The sequence below is a fragment of the Dermacentor silvarum genome, chromosome 10 (genome assembly GCF_013339745.2).
Source record: "Dermacentor silvarum isolate Dsil-2018 chromosome 10, BIME_Dsil_1.4, whole genome shotgun sequence".
Lineage (NCBI taxonomy): Eukaryota > Metazoa > Arthropoda > Arachnida > Ixodida > Ixodidae > Dermacentor > Dermacentor silvarum.
In genome coordinates this window covers 127,136,906-127,154,165 of record NC_051163.1, presented here as the reverse complement: position 1 = coordinate 127,154,165, position 17,260 = coordinate 127,136,906, and positions in this window count along the sequence as shown.

Below are 17,260 nucleotides of genomic sequence, written 5' to 3'. Positions count from 1 at the left end.
CATATGGTTTTCTGCCGACCTCGACTGCGCTTGCCTTCTCTTGGTATCCATTCGGTAACCATAATGGTTCATCGGTTATCCATCCTATGCATTACATGGCCCGCCAAGCTCCATTTCTTCCGCTTAATATCAACTACAATATCGGTTATACCCGTTTCTTCTATGATCAATTGGTATCCATTCTGTAACCCTAATGGTTCATCGGTTATCTATCCTATGCATTACATGGCCTGCCAAGCTCCATTTCTTCCGCTTAATATCAACTAGAATATCGGCTATACCCGTTTGTTCTATGATTCACCCCGCTCTCTTCCTGTCTCTTAACGTTGGTCCTAAGATTTTTCGTTCCATTGCTCTTTGTGAGGTCCCTAACTTGTTCTCGAGCTTCCTTGTTAACTTCCATGTTTCTGCCCCGTATGTTAGCACCGGTAGAATGCAATGTTTGTACACTTTCCTTTTCAACGAAAGTGGTAAGCTCCCAGTCAGGATTTGGCAATGCCTGCCGTATGCACTCCAACCCTATTTTATTATTCTGTGAATTTCTTTCTCATAATCAGGGTCCCCTGTGACTAATTGACCTCGATAAATGTACCCCTTTACAGACTCTAGAGGCTGACTGGCGATCTTGAATTCTTGTTCCCTTGCCAGGCTATTGAACATTATCTTTGTCTTCTGCACATTCATCTTCAACCCAATTCTTACACTTTCTCGATTAAGGTCCTCAATCATTTGCTTGAATTCGTCTCCATTGTGGCTGAATAGGACAATGTCATCTGCAAACTGAAGATTGCTGAGATATTCGCCGTTGATCCTCACTCCTAAGCCTTCACAGTCTAAGAGCTTGAATACTTCTAAGCATGCAGTGAATAGCACTGGAGAGATTCTGTCTCCTTGCCTGACGCCTTTCTTGATAGGTGTCTTTCTACTTTTCTTGTGGAGAACCAAGGCTGCTGTGCAATAATTGTAGATAAGGGTGCTTCTCATTATATAATAATGCAGAGTGCACAGGCCTGCTATCTATAGGAGGTGCTGGTTTAGCTCAGTGGGTAAGACCTTGCGCTGCTGAGCTAGGTGTCGTAGGTTCGAAACTGACTACCACCAACATTTTAACAGCGAAGCTGTTTAACCCATTAGGGAGCACCGTACTTTTAAATGTACAGCACCATTTTCATTTGTCAATAATTAGAGCATAAATATTGTTACGCCAACAAAAGACGTTTATTGATAAGCGAAGTAGAGTGAGTCGCGACGGCTTTCATGAGCAGAGTGATTACCGAGATTCAGCTAGCTAGCTGCACTTCGTCGTCTCCCTTCACACCTCTTGGATGCCCCACATCCTGTTGAGGCGTAAACCTAGAACGCACCTAAGATCGAGTGTCACATTGCCCTCCACGCAGACGAAGCCCGCCGGGCTTATCAAACAGGTTGTCTAGGGATAAAGGGCTTTAAACGGGCGACATGCGAAAGGTCAGTCTTTGCTGACCGTCGGCCACTTGATGTGAGGCGTGCTATGCGGTAGGTTAGTTCACTGATACGATCAATAATAACATACGGTACAACATAGTGAGCCAGCAGTTTTTCACTTAAACCACGTTTTCTTGTTGGTTTCCACAGCCAGACTCACCAGGGTCATATATCACGTGTCGGCGTCGGCGGTCGTAGCGTTCCTTCGAGCGGTCTTGGGAAACAAGAGTGCGTAAAGAAGCAAGTCGTCGGGCCTCTTCAGCAAGAGAGAGGGTCTCGGATATACAAAGATTATCGTGGCTTGAAAACGGGAAGATAGTGTCCTGCGTATAACGAGGCGCACGAGCATACAGAAAAAAGAAGGTACTGTAGCCTGTAGTTTCGTCCTGTGAGGTACTAAATGCGTAAGTAATGAAAGGTAGCAGGCCGTCCCAGTTCTTATGATCTGACGCAACATACATGGACAGCATGTTAATAAGAGTTCTGTTGGTGCGTTCCGCCAGGCCATTTGTTTGGGCATGATACGGCGTGGAATGTCGAAAATCTGAAGCACATAGACGAAGCATCTCTTCAACCACGTCTGCAGTGAACTGCCATCCACGATCGCTGATGATGACTCTGGGAGGTCCGTGTCGGAGAATGACGAAACGCAGCAGAAAAATACACACTTCGGATGCAGTAGCCCATGGTATAGCAGCTGTCTCACTGTAGCGCGTCAAGTCATCGGCACACACGACAATCCACCGATTTCCATCAGATGACCGCGGGAAAGGACCGATAAGGTTGATGCCGACTTGCTCGAACGGAGTGCTTGAGGGTGGCACTGGATGTAGTCGGCCAGGAGGAGCGCTCGTCGGACGCTTGTGCCGTTGACACTCGTTGCAGCTGGACACGTACTGGTCGGTCGTCTGACGCATTCTAGGCCAGTAGAACCTTTCTTGTACGCGGTAGAGCGTTCGCGCAAATCCCAAATGACCAGACGTTGGATTGTCATGCATAGCGCGCAAGATGGATACACGGAGGCTCTCTGGGACCACCAGGAGATATCTTGGGCCTGTAGTAGAATAGTTCTTTTTGTACAGTACCCGATCACGAACCCAGAAACGAGAGGATGGTGCTGGTTTTCTTGCGGTAATGAGCAGTGGCTCTAAAGTTGTCTTTTTTGTTGCTCGACCTTGAAGGTATGAATATCAGGAAATCCTCGCTCCAGTTATGCGATATAGCGGTCGAAATTGTCCGCGTCGCAGTCCGTCGTTGGAAGCGGCATGCGCGAGAGGCAGTCAGCGTCGGCGTGCCGTCGGCCGCTTTTATAAGAAACGGTAAATTCATACTCCTGTAAGCGAAGTGTCCAACGCACTAGCTGGCCTGATGTATCACGAAGATTAACCAGCCAGCATAGAGAATGATGGTCTGGCACCATGGTGAAGTGGCGCCCGTGCAGGTATGACCGAAAGCGCTGTACTGCGAAAATCACTTCGAGACATTCTTGTTCTGTGACTGTATAGTTGCGCTCAGACTTGCTTAACGATCGACTCGCATAGGCGATGACGTGTTCTTTAGCATCCACGCGTTGAGCAAGAACTGCGCCGATGCCAATACCGCTAGCGTCCGTATGAACTTCTGTGGGACCCGCATGGTCGAAGTGGCGGAGAATGGGGTGGGACGTCAAAAGAAACTTCAGCTCACGAAAACTGGCCTCACATTCAGGGGTCCACTCGAAGGGAACGCCCTTCATGAAGAGTCATGTCAGTGGATACGCGATGTTGGTAAACCCACGAATAAACCGTCGGAAGTATGAGCAAAGGCCCAGGAAACTGCGTAGCTCTTTTACTGAGCGAGGTTGTTTGAAGGCTTCGACAGCAGCAGTCTTCGCTGGATCGGGTCGTATGCCGTCCTTGTCCACTAGATGACCCCAAACCAGTGTTTGGCGCTCTCCGAAATGGCATTTCTTCGAGTTGAGCACCAAACCTGCTTTTCCCAAGCAGTCTGGCAGAACATCGAGACGTGCGTTGTGCTCACTCAACGTGCGCCCGAAAATCACTACATCGTCTAGGTAGCACATGCACACTTCCCACTTCAGACCACGCAGGATGTTGTCCATGAAGCGTTCGAAAGTCGCAGGTGCATTACAGAACCCGAACGGCATCACATTAAATTCAAAAAGACCGTCTGGTGTTACAAATGCTGTTTTCTCTTGGGGCATAGGGATCTGCCAGTACCCCGACCTCAAGTCAACAGACGAAAAGTAAGATGCTGATGAAAGGCAGTCGATGGCATCATCAATACGTGGAAGTGGATACACGTCCTTTTTGGTGATGGTGTTGAGGTGACGGTAGTAAACACAACATCGCCATGTGCCATCTTTCTTTTTAACCAGGATCACTGGCGCTGCCCACGGACTACAGGATTCTTGGATGACATTCTTGTTTAGCATCTCGCGGACTTGATCGCTGAACACCTTGCGTTCTGATGGTGAGACTCTGTACGGCTTCTGTCGCAATGGTTGGGCAGATCCCGTATCTTTGCGATGGTGTATACGAGAAAGGGGAAACGATGGTGGCCCCTCTTGCTGTGAAAAGTCAAACAGTGCGGCGTGTTTTAGCAGAATATTCGCGACTTCCTGACGCTGGCGAGTGCTGAGTGACTTGTTCACCCTAGTTAGAATGGAGGAGTCCGCAGCAGGGCATGCATTAACGACACGGCGTTCATTCGAAGAATCAGGGGCTTCTGTAAGAATGGCGAGTGACAGCACTTGATCTTCATGGTAGGCGGCAAGTTTCCAACCCTGTGGTAGTATTGCAGGTTCACTGGAACAGTTTACGGTCCATAAGCTTGTGCGTCCGTGAACAACTGACAGCGTGCAATACGGTATCAGCACATTCCTCTTGATGCAGCTCAGATGAACGGGGTCCACGATAGCGTCAAACGTTCCGTCGGTGGTAGGCAAACAGGCGACTGAAACACACGTTGCAGATAACGGAGGCACAACTGTATCACCGGATACATAAAGCACACTTTCGTGATTAGGTGCACCATCCGTAAACGCAGCCGAAAAGCTCGTATCTACACTAATTTCTCCCGTTCTGCAGTCGACAGTGGCACCACACTGTTTAAAAAAATCAAGGCCCAGGATTATGTCATGCGTAGAATGAGGCAGAACTGCGAACTCTGCGTTAAATATTTGACCGCCCAAGATAACGTCTACATTACAAACCCCGACAGGACGTAACAACTCCCCACTCACTCCACGAAACGTATCAGCACGGTCCCAGCGAAACATCACTTTTCGTCCTAGGAGGCTTTTAAATGCAAGACTCATCACTGACACCGCTGCTCCCGTGTGCACTAAGGCCATTGTTGAAACCCCGTCAATCACTACAGACACCTTACTCTTAAGCATACAAATGGGTGGAGGTATCTCTGTCGACATCGAAGATTGTCCAGCGACCTCACCTCACCGCGCTGACTAGTTTTCCGGAGGTGCCGACGGGTAGCGATGCCGTGGAAACGGCGACCGGCTAACGCGAGGAGCGGGTGGTGGTGTCAAACTGCGATCGGATGCTGGAGAACGATTCCGCAGCGTCCCCGGGGGCTGGTGAGGGTTGCTTCCTGAATATGTGTGCGAGGGTGAGTATGTTTCATCAAGTGGAGCGCGGTACCGCCTTGACATCGTAGATCTGTCGAACCTCGGTGGTTGGCGGCGATTGCAGTACCTGGCAATGTGGCCCAAGTCACCGCAACTGTAGCGCACAGGTAAACGACGATCGATGAATGGCTCCTCGAAGCGCTCATCCGTGGGGGATCGTGTGGCCAAGTGAAGTGGCTGAACCTGCTGAACAGGAGAAACAGTCGGTCTGCGTGGAAAGCTGCCAGGGCGAGGATGTTCTCGTCGTTGTTCGGGCATAAATGTGCCTTCACGAGGCCATGGAGCTCCTCTGTGGGTGATGTTCGTGACACATACCGACGGTTGTCATGGAGCACACGGTGCTGCAAGCGCCGTGTTTTGCGGGGAATAGGCAGCAGGTTGTTGCATGACGCTGCAGGCAAGTACCTCGTGTCGCCGCAGTTCTTCACGCACGATCTGCCGTATAGTAGACGAAAGATCGGCGGACGGGCTCTCATCGACGCTGGCAACGGTTGTCACATTCGCCAGTCGTCCAACTTTTGGCGCAATGCGACGAGTCTTCAACGTCTCAAACGTATGGCAGTGACGTACGACATCCGAGACGGAATCAACGTGTTCCCTGCCGATAAGGAAATTGTAGACATCTTCTGCAATTCCTCTAAGGAGCTGTCCGACTCGGTCTTCCTCCGACATCTGTGAATTCACTTTATTGCACAGCTTGGGGATCTCTTCGATGTACGTAGTGCACGTTTCTCCAGGAGTCTGAGCTCTTTGAGCTAGGGTTCGCTCCGCGCGTTTCTGTTTGGCGCAGGAGTCTCCAAAACACTTCTTAATTTCTTCCATGAAGCGCTCCCACGTTGTCAGGGAGTCTTCGTGATTTTCAAACCACATCAGCGCTGTCTCACTCAGAAACAGTACGACATATTCAAGCTGAGTGACCGAGTCCCAACGGTTCTAACGGCTCACCCGTGTGTAGTGTGTCAGCCACTCGTCGACATATTCGCCTGCTTTTCCCGAGAGCGAGCGTGGTTCTATGTAGTGGTGCAAAGGTCCAACTGGCGTTGACCTTTGAGCTGGTACACCTGGCGCTGTCGTTTGTGCACTTCCGTCCTGAGACATGATGAACGTATTTGGTGAGAGCCCGGCAAGACGGCGGCTCCGGCGAAGTTCTAGATGTTGCGGCTCCGTGGTACGTTGTGTCGTACCCAGCACACTCCACCACTCTGTTACGCCAACAAAAGGCGTTTATTGATAAGCGAAGTAGAGTGAGTCGCGACGGCCTTTATCAGCAGAGTGCCGACCAAAATTCAGCTAGCTAGACGCACTTCGTCGTCTTCCTTCACACCTCTTGGATGCCCCGCATCCTGTTGAGGCGCAAACCCAGAACGCACCTAACATCGAGTGTCACAATATACTGTGTTCCTTAGTACACCATTTTGCTAAGAAGAGTCCTGCCAAGACGAACTCGTTGTAGTTTTTTTATCAGCTGCATGATGTATTTGGTTTATTCATCGCCAAATTTGGAGACGCGCTGAACATAACTGGTGCTGCCGTACATGCACCTTCTTTATTTTTTATAAAGCATATCATATGCTTCACGAAGCTGAGGTTTGTGTGGAAGTTTTAGAAAAGAATGACGTAAACGATGAATCCATGACGTTCCATATACATTACATATTTATAGCGTCGCAAGAAAATGGATGTAGGTGTACTTTGTAAAGTACGCTGGGCCTATGTGTATGCTAGAGGGGTGTGCTTGTTCTCGAAGCACACACGGTGGCTTTTTTGCCATTATTTTTGCTGATTATTTTTTAATGTATTTTGATGACTAGAAACACTTCAGAGACCATCGCAGTTAAAAAATATATTAGGGATTACATCAAGATTGCTATTATTCCTCCTGGTTTCTTTTTTGCGGCCAAGAAAGATGACGACGCTTTTATTAACATAGCATAGCACGGCTCGCATTAACATAGCGAGCCGTGTTGCGTTAAATTTAGATGAATAAACCATCATATGAACATTATTTAAAACGGCAGATAATTTATGCAGGATTTTGTTACAAATTGAAAAATAGGTGGGAGGAAACAGAAAACAACAAAGACGATCTATATTTGTCTGTCAATTGAGATGAGTAATGCAATTGAAAGCAGAGCAGCCCGCACTGAGGAACCAGACGTAGATCCCATCTCTTGAAAGGTTCGAAAATTCTAACGAAAATGTTGCCGACCAAATAATATAACAGGACTGAATGCAAGAACCGACTGTTATTGGAGGATATGCCACCAGTCCGTTGAATGTTTCAACTACCACTCAACCAAATGGGGGCAGAATGCTTTAGTCTTGAAAACCTGCATTCATCGTAAGATAAAACGTGTAGGTGTGCGCCAATAATATGTTTTCCTTGCGAGCGCCTCTCAAAGCAACACCAGAGTCCTTCCCCGTGAAATTATGCTACACATTTGAATAGTAAAAACACCTCCCAGCAAACAATATTTCCCACTAGAATGCTCATTTTGCTACGGGAAGGTTATGAGGGCTTACTCAAAGTTTGTTTGACTCTTCGCCGCTGCAAGCCTTTTTGTTTTGGTAGCTCCTAAGTATAGCATTTAAATTTGGTAATCTACATCAGGTATTGCTCCCATAAAGGCCCAGCGTACTTTATAAAGTACACTATCGTAGCGTTTCGAAGAATAAAGCGGCACTCATGAAACTTTCACAATGTATTTACAGTGTGAAAATACCAACTTACATAATAAATCTGCAAAATGTAACGGGTAGATTTTTCTTGGTGCTTCATGGGTCAAGCCAGCCGGAATTTAGGCAAGAAACTAGGCAAGAAACTTTCTTGCCGTGGTGGGGTTCAAACCCACGCACCCCCGGTCCCAAAGCGAGCGTCGTAACCACTAGGCTATACAGACACTTTTTTTAACATTAGGCTATACAACCACGCCTGCAGAGCATGCATTTATGCGAACCATATGATTGCGTTCGAGCGTCGTCGTCTTCGTCCACAGCTGGCACGGTCGTACGCTCGTGCTCTGCGAGGTGAAGAGCATAGCGCGCAAAACCTAGGTTTTGCGCGCTACGAGAGCGGGTTTCAGAGAGCGAGTTTCCTGGAACGCGGTGTCGGTGTTCGAAGCTGCGGTATGCGACGCGCAGTGACGGCCGCTAGTCCGAGATGCGCGAAAAGAAATCATCATTTTCATTAGAAATAACATGAAAAGTTCGCGCGCACTTCCGGAAAATGCTGGGCTAGGATCGTCCAGCTTCGCTGTTTCAAGCGTTGCGCGGCCGAGTAGAAGGTTAAGCGTTTTTTTTTTGTTTCTATTTTCTTTTTTTATTAATATATTGCTTTATGGCGATTACCGAGGCGAAGTTAGAAAGCAGGCGTGAGCTGGCGGGGACGAAGAGCGCGTGGATAACACTGGCTTCCGAGAGCGAGAGCGACGTGGCGTCGCGGCGAAGGCCCTCTCCCTTCAAGCGGCGCCATCACCGCAGCAGGTGTATCCTTTCACCAGCTATGCTTCGTCCAGTCGCTCACGTGACGTGGCATCACAGCCAATGGGAACTGAGGTGGCGTTCCTCTGTAATAGATGCCGGCTTTTTCGCTCAATGGTTCATTTGATGCTTTTGCATCAAAATGGAGGACATGAACAGGAAAGACGTTCATTAGGAGTGAGATTTATTGAATGAGACACTTCACCCGAATTAACATTGAGCAATCCGTCACAGAATCTTTTTTATAACAAAATTAAAGGTTCCAAAAAGAGGGCGGTCAGGAGTACGAAGAGGCGTATCCGGAAACCAGTGCCAGCATGGTCAGCATGAACCTAACAAAAACTAAAAGGAAGGAGGAGAGTAGATGGCAGTATTTGATAGTCAGGCTCTATTAAGGATCACTAAATATTTGCCCATCAGATACACTGGCGGCACACTAGATCATATATCTTGTTCGTGTGCGCTAATGTGGCCTGTCTCCAATATAAGCCTTTCCAGTTTGCTCTTCTCTCTGCTTGCTATCTTGGCATCCATGCATATGCCCTACAATGCGTAGGTAGGTTGTTTCTGAGGGCCTTCAATGATGTTAAGTGTTCTCTTTGTCTCTCAAGGAAACTAAGGTATTGTAAGGAAGAAGTGCGCCGTGCAGAGCTCCGCAGCCGCATCGCCAGCGCTGCTGAAGTGGGGCTCGGGCTCTACGCTGTTCCTGGTGCGCCTCGCTAAGCCTACGTTACTCTCTTCCTGTAGGCGTCTTTCGTGTCGTCCACAGCCGTGCCAGACTTGCTTGTCATAATTGGTGGAGGTTTGCTGGGTCTCCTGTACTTCTGGAATTGCGCAGCTGGATCCTCCCTGCCATCATAAGCTCCGCAAACGCCAGGAGCTTACCACCACCTGCTCCCTAGTCCTCCGTATGCCCCGGCACACTCCGTCAGCGGGAACATCCCATCTTTAGCGGCACTGACGACCACGACGTTGATGACAGGCTATCATTATACGAACGCGTCAGTCTTAACAACAAATGAGATGACATTACGAAATTGACCACCGTCCCTTTTTACCTCACCGGAATTGCCCAATTGTGGTTTCGGAACCACGAAAGCGAAGTCCCAAGCTGGACTGTGTTCAAGACAAAGTTTAGTGAGGTCTTCGCCGCCCTGCTGTTCAAAAGCTTCCTGCCGAACAGCGTCTGCAGTCGCGCTCTCAGCAGCCTGGTGAGACCTTTACCAGCTACAGCAAAGATGTCATCGATCTCTGCAAACGCGTCGATGGATTCATGACTGAAGGCAATAAAATCAAGCATATACTGAAGGGAATCAACGAGGACGCGTTTCAGATGCTGATTTCAAAGAGCCCCTCTACTGTTGCCCAAGTTATTGAACTATGCCAAAGCTATGACGAGCTCCGCCGTCAACACCTCACCCGCCGTTCTGTTCCCCGTTAGGAATCGTTGTCCGGCTTAACCTCTCCTTTTCAAGATTCCACCTTCCTCTTGCAGATCAAGGCTTTCGTCCGGGAAGAAGTTGCTCGCGAGCTCTCCCTTATCTCCAACCCGCCGGAGTCAAGTTCGTTCCTTAGTCCGACCCTACGACACGTTATAGAAGAACAAGTGTCCGATGTCCTTCCTCTGGAGCGGGCGCCTCAACTCACCGTCCCATTGACTTACGCCGACACCATCGCACGACCACGCCCACCGACGTTCCGGGCTCCGCCTCCGATGCCTAGCTCTGTTTTCACCTCCACGCCGCCACGACCTCCACTCCATCGAGTAATTAATCCCTGGCGCATAGCGGACCATCGGCCCATCTGCTGTTTGTGTGGTATCCCCGGACACATTGCACGTCTGTGCCGCCGCCGTCCACTTCATCCACGTGACGACCCACGCACAGCAGCGCATGACCATCCGTTGTGTTACGCTCCAGACCGCGATTTACCCCTTCCCCGCCCAAGCCTTCGCCCAGTTTCTGACCGCCGTTTTCCGTCTCCTCGTCGTCGCTCACTCGCTCTCCCCTACGCGTCCACGTCCCTGTACGACTGACACGGAAAACTAAGTGGCGGCCCTACGCCCGGTGCCCTACGCCACCGCGATCCTCCTGTCTTCAGTGGTGCCGACGATCATGACGTCGAGGATTGGCTCTCCTCATACGCCCGAGTAAGTACGCATAACAAATGGGATGACAAGGATAAACTGACTAACGTCATCTTCTATCTTTCTGGAGTCGCTCATCTCTGGTTCCGGAATCATGAATCCGACCTTACCACCTGGACTGATTTTACTAATTATTTCAAAGAGGTCTACGGTCGCCCAGCTGTGCGAAAGCTTCTTGCGAAACAACGCTTGCGTGGTCGCGCTCAGCAAAAGGGTGAAAACTTCACCAGCTACATTGAAGATGTCGTTGACCTTTGTCGGCGCATCAACCCCACTATGCCAGAAAGTGAAAAGATAAAGAATGTCATGAAAGGCATCGACGATGATGCCTTCCAGATGCTCTTGGCGAAAAATCCTCGAACGGTTGACGAGGTGATCACCCTGTGCCAGAGCTACGACAAGTTCCGCAAACAACGCCTCACTACGCGCCGAGCTGCCGCGCCGGACGACACGATTTCGGCCCTCACCGACAGTTTCAATGCTGCTCCCGCCCACTCCGTGTTCCTCGACCGCGTCAAACAATTTGTTCGAGAGGAAGTCGCGCGTCAACTGTCCCTTTTGCCTGCTACCCGGTCGTCTGAGTCCTCCTTGTCTCCGTCGGGTCATACGTCGGGTCGTACACGAACAAGTGAGCGACGCACTACCTCTCGCTCATCAGCCCCCTCCAGCGCCGGTTCCGCTCACGTACGCTGCCGTCATTGCCAGTCCAACACCTCCGCCTGCAGTTTCACACTACACGCCCACAAGCGTCTTCTACGCGTCGCCTTCTGCAGCTGCAAACTACGTGCCCAGAAGCGACTTTTGCGCTCCTCCGCAGCCCCTACGCCCGGCTCAGCATTGTGCACCCCAGCCTGGGCCCCCTCTTCACAATCCGTGGCGTACCCAGGACAATCGGCCGATCTGCTACGCGTGTGGCTTTGCTGGCCACGTGGCACGATTTTGCCGCCGGCGGGTTTGGTACCCTCCCGATACTGCGAGACCACAAGGGAATGCACCTGACTCCCAGCCCGGCTATGTTCCACCTGTTCCGCACTTCGCTTCCTCGTCTCCTGCTCCTCGAAGTTTCACCACTCGTCGGTCTCCCTCTCCCCGTCGACGTTCCCTGTCCCCCCTTGTCCGCCGCCCCCCCCCCCCCCCCCGCTGTGGAGGAAAACTAAAAGGCGCAGTTCCGGAGGCAAGAACTGCGATCTCATCGAACTGCTTAAGCCCTCGCTTATTCCCTGCGAACGTCATTGAAGTTTATGCGGAAGGTATCGCTGTTCACGCGCTTGCCGACACCGGTGCCGCGGTGTCAGTGATTGCCGACCAGCTTCGCCGTACGCTCTGAAAGGTCGCGACGCCGTTTTTCGCTATTTCGCTACGTACAGGAAGCGCTGAGCCAATTGAGCCTGTAGGAACTTGCACCGTCCGTGTCGCCATACAAGACAGTTTATATCACACTGAGTTTGTTGTTCTTCCCCGCTGCTCTCATGCCATCATTCTAGGATGGGACTTCCTCTCTTCTAATCGCGTAGTTATTGATTGTGCCGGTGCAGAACTTGCGCTGACTCCATTTTGCGGAAGTCTTTCTGAAGATTTGCCTCTTTCTTCTGCTAGAGTGTTCGTCACCGCCGACACCGATATCCATGCTTTCTCTTCCGCCCTTGTGCCCGTTTCCTGTGCTGCTTTCTACGATTCCACAGTTCTCTTCACGCCGTCGAAACTTGCTGCACGCCGTCATACCTTCTTGCTTTCCTTCGCCATCCTTCCCATTCGCCAGTGCTCCAGCGCACTTTACGTTACGAATCCGTTTTCGTGTCCATCAAGCCTACGACATGGCGAGTGCCTCGGGTCTGCTGTGTAACCTCTCGCTGCAGTGCTCTACGCTCAAATTAATCAAACTAGAGTGCCTCTCTACAGGTCCATTACTCCGCACGGCCACTGCACAGCACGTCCAGGCAGTGGCTGCGTGCACCACCAGACTTGAAATTCAAGGAGTGCTCTACATCGTCGAGTTCTTCGTTCTTCCCCATTGTTCCCACGATATTATTTTAGGTTGGGATTTTCTCTCCCGTCACCAAGCTGCCATTGATTGCTCCCGTGCAGAAGTCGCCTTGTCTTAGCTTGGCAATGCCATATCTGACGACGTTTCGCTTTCCTGCACCAAGTTGTCCCCCACTGACGACATCCAGATACGTCCGCACGCATCCGCTCTGGCACCTGTATCCTATTCCGTTGCCTCTGACTCTACCGTACTCTTCACACCTTCCACTGCTTTCGTTCATCGCAACATCTCACCGCTCCCAACCGCGCTGCTTGGCCTTCAAACAGGTGCGACTCACCTTCCTGTATACAACCACTTCAAGTTCCCGATTACGTTGCTTCGCGGTGAATCTCTCGGCACTGTGGAGCCTTACGACACCATTACCACGTTGGAACTTCCTATTGGATCGTTCGAGATCAACACCCTCTCCGCCAGTCCCGTATCTCCCACATCGCCTGAAGACGTTTTCAGCCACGTCATCGACAACGCCTTAAACCCCAAGCAACGCCATGACCTTCTCCGTCTCCTCGACAAATTTCGCTCTGCTTTTGACAGCTATAACACTTCTCTGGGTCGAACGACGACTGTATGCCACCGGATTGACACCGGTGCTCGGTCAGCGCAACGGCAGCGACCATACCGCGTATCGTCGACAGAACGACGTGTCATTGATGAGCAAGTAGGTGAAATGCTAAAGCGTGGTGTCATTGAACCGACCGACACTCCATGGGGCATTCCAGTTGTTTTAGTTAAAACGAAGGATGGCTTGATCCGCTTTTGCGTGGATTACCGTCGCCTAAACAAAATAACCCGAAAGGATGTTTATCCATTGCCGCGGATCGATGACGCCCTAGACTGCTTACAAGGTGCAGCGTTCTTTTCCTCCCTTGATCTACGCTCTGGTTATTGGCAAGTGCCCATGGCTGCTGACGATTAGCCTAAAACTGCTGTCGTCGCACCAGATGGCTTATACGAATTTCGTGTGATGCCATTCGTCCTTTGCAACGCGCCCGCGACTTTTGAGCGGATAACGGATACTATTCTTCGAGGCCTCAAATGGAACACGTGCTTGTGTTATTTGGATGATGTAGTAGTGTTCGCATCAGATTTTCCTACTCACCTTCATCGCTTGGAGCAGGTTTTACGCTGTCTCAGTGACGCCTTCCTCCAACTAAACCTGAAAAAATGTCACTGTGGGCCACGCAAGCTAACGCAAGCCACGCAAGCTAAAAGACTTGCGTAGATTCATTGGCCTCTGCTCGTACTTCCGCCACTTCATTCGAAATTTCGCTTTGATTATGGCACCACTGTCAGAGCTTCTTCGAGGAGACCCGAATCTTTCCGCGTGGGCGCCAGCTTGCGACGAGGCTTTGGTGGCGCTAAGTCGCCACCGATACTGCGAAATTTCGATCCAACTGCTCCCACGGAAATCCATACGGATGCTAACGGCATTGGTCTTGGCGCTGTGCTCGCAAAGCGAAAGCCTGGCTACCAAGAATATGTTGTTGCTTACGCGAGCCGCACTCTCACGAAAGCTGAAGCGAATTATTCAGTCAAGGAAAAAAAAGAATGTCTAGCGATCATCTGGGCCATTACAGAATTTCGTTCATACCTGTACGGCCAGTCCTTCGATGTCGTTACCGATCACCACGCACTTTGCTGGTTGTCGTCCCTCTAGGATCCCTGCGGCCGCCTAGTCCGGTATACACTGAGGCTCCAAGAGTACGACATCCGGGTTGTCTACCACTCAGGCAAGGAGGACGGTGATGCCGATGCTCTTTCGCGCTCGCCTGTCCACGCCGACATTGCCAGTGTCTCCGTCCTAGACGACCCACTTCCCCCATTCGCTTCTGTCGACATGGCTTTGGAGCAGCGCAAGGACTCCTGGATTTCATCTTTGATTGATTACATCTCTGATTCACCTGAACGCCCACCATCCCGAGCGCTACGCCGACATAGCTTCGCAGTTCGCCATCGGCGGCGGAATCGTCTATCGCCCTAACTACACTTCCGGCGGCCGCAAATGGCTGCTTGTAATAACCCGGCAGCTCCGCACTGATGTATGCGCCGCTTTCCACGCCGAAAGCGGTGGAAGAGACCAGCGAGCACAGGCTGGTCCCTTCAAGACCTACACCAGACTACGTCATCAGATTTATTGGCACATTTGTTTTATGTACACACAGTGCAAAAGTACATTCGCTCTTGCACAGAATGTCAACGCCGCAAGCCTGATCCTTGCCGCTCTTCTGGACCAATGCAACCTTTGACGTGCTCTACGCGACCCTTTGACCGGGTTGGAATAGACCTATACCGGCCTCTGCCATACAAAGCTGCTGGAAACTGCTGGGTCATTGTAGCTATACACCACCTCACGAGGTATGAAGAAACGGCCGCTATACCAGCCGCGATGGCTCGCAAGGTTGCCTCCTTCCTGTTTCAACGCTTCGTTCTACGTCACGGCGCTCCCCGCGAACTCCTGATCGACCGAGGCCGCGTCTTTCTCGCCGATGTTATGCAAGAACTTCTCACTGAATGCCGAGTTATTCATCGCTGTACCACCGCATATCACCCGCAAACAAATGGATTGGCAGAGCGCTTTAACCGAACTCTTGGCGACATGCTTTCAATATATATCGCCTCCAACCACACCAACTGTGACCTCATCCTTCCCTTTTCACGTAGAGCCTACAATACGGCTCCCCAGGCAGCGACGGGCTTTTCTCCCTTCTTTCTTTTATATGGCCGAGAATCGTCATTTCCCATTCACACTATTCTTCCTTACCGCCCCGGCTTATTAGAGGGTACACCGGTTTCCGAAGCCGCCCGGTTTGCAGAAGAATGCCGGCAACTAGCTCGCTCCCTTACAACGTAAGACCAAGCGCTACAGAAATTTCGTAATGACGACGGGCGCCCCCACAACTAGTTTTCGCCTGACGATCTCGTTTGGTTGTGGGTGCCTCCTACTTCGACACAAGGTGTCTACTCCAAGTTTGTATCCCGATACCATGGACCCCTACCAGGTTCTGCACCAAATTTCTCCGGTGAACTTCGTCATCGAACCTCTGACACCCCCTACGGACTTGCGTAGCCGAGGCCGCGAAACTGTGCACGTAGATCGGCTCAAGCCATATCACGAGCCCATCGTCCTCACGACGCCTTAGGCCTCCTGTGCGGCTCCGTCATCATCGAAGGGGGGAGATGTAAGGAAGAAGAATTACGCCGTGCAGAGCTCCGCAGCCGGATCGCCAGCGCTTCTGAAGTGGGGCTCGGGCTCGACGCTGTTCCTGGTGGGCCTGGCTAAGCTTAGGCTGTTATGTCTTCCTGTCGGCGTCTTTCGTGTTGTCCACAGCCGTGCCAGACTTCCTTGTGATAGTATAAACTTTTACACAACTGCGCGGAGTCTTGCATACCCACGTAGGGCTGCCAGAGACGAATGTTTTTTTGTTTCACACGCTGACTGCTTCTTTTGCCAACTGTCAAGTCCACATGACCATAAAAGCCGGAAAGCGGCTGTGAATACGAGGACAACTCTATGTATTTGTCATATTCATTCCAGTTGGTAAGAAATAGTTTCAATGCAAAACATCACGACGCACGTGCTTTTTTATTTTTGCTGCGGCGACATGCCCGCTGCCATCGCGAGCTTCTTTAGCCTTTTCGGCCCTGCCGTCCTATAAAAAGGACACGAATAGAAATTGTTCTAAATCGTGACGCAAATGGTTAGCAAACTCAAAAATGAATTTGAACTATTTACCATACACCTCCGCCAGCATATGCGATAGTTACTTCTTCATTGCCTTCTTCACAAAGCCCCAAAGGTGAAATCAAAATGGCGGAAGGCAATAAACACGACTGCAGCAGTATCCACGTCTTTTGATAATATTTTGCTCAATACCTATTGTCTCGGTAGCGATCATAATTTTGTGTGTTGTTTATGATATGCTTAGGGGTGCATTGATATTGGGAAGTTTTGCCTCTTATTCGCGCATAGCCCACAGCACGCCATGATGTGCGTGTCTAAATATAGGACACCAGGGCTCAGTGGTTGTCAAGGGCCCTGCATGAGTTGAACGTAGAGTGAGGGCGCTGTTGCTTGTGACAGCTTCAGATTTCTTATGTTATTATTGCACAGGTGATAAGTCTGCCTGAACTGCTGTTGTCAGTGGTTAGGGGACTCCTATAGCAAAAAGTCGGTGTACCAAGGACCCAAATATGTTTGCTGCACTATAGGAAGTATGCGTGTTGGATGTAGAAGACGAGCACAATGATATACAGTTTGCTTTTGCAGGCTAGTGGAGCAGTAATTACTATGCAGTAAACGAAGAATTCGCCGTTTGTGGCGAAAATACATCCGACAAAGTGACTATCGAGTAGATGGACCCCATTCGAGTACAATGATGAAGGAAGTCTGCGTGTTGGAGGTAGAAGACTATGATAATCAAAACCAGGATACACATGCCCGGAACCGAGGGGTCACAGCGGAGCGCTAGAACAAGAGGAC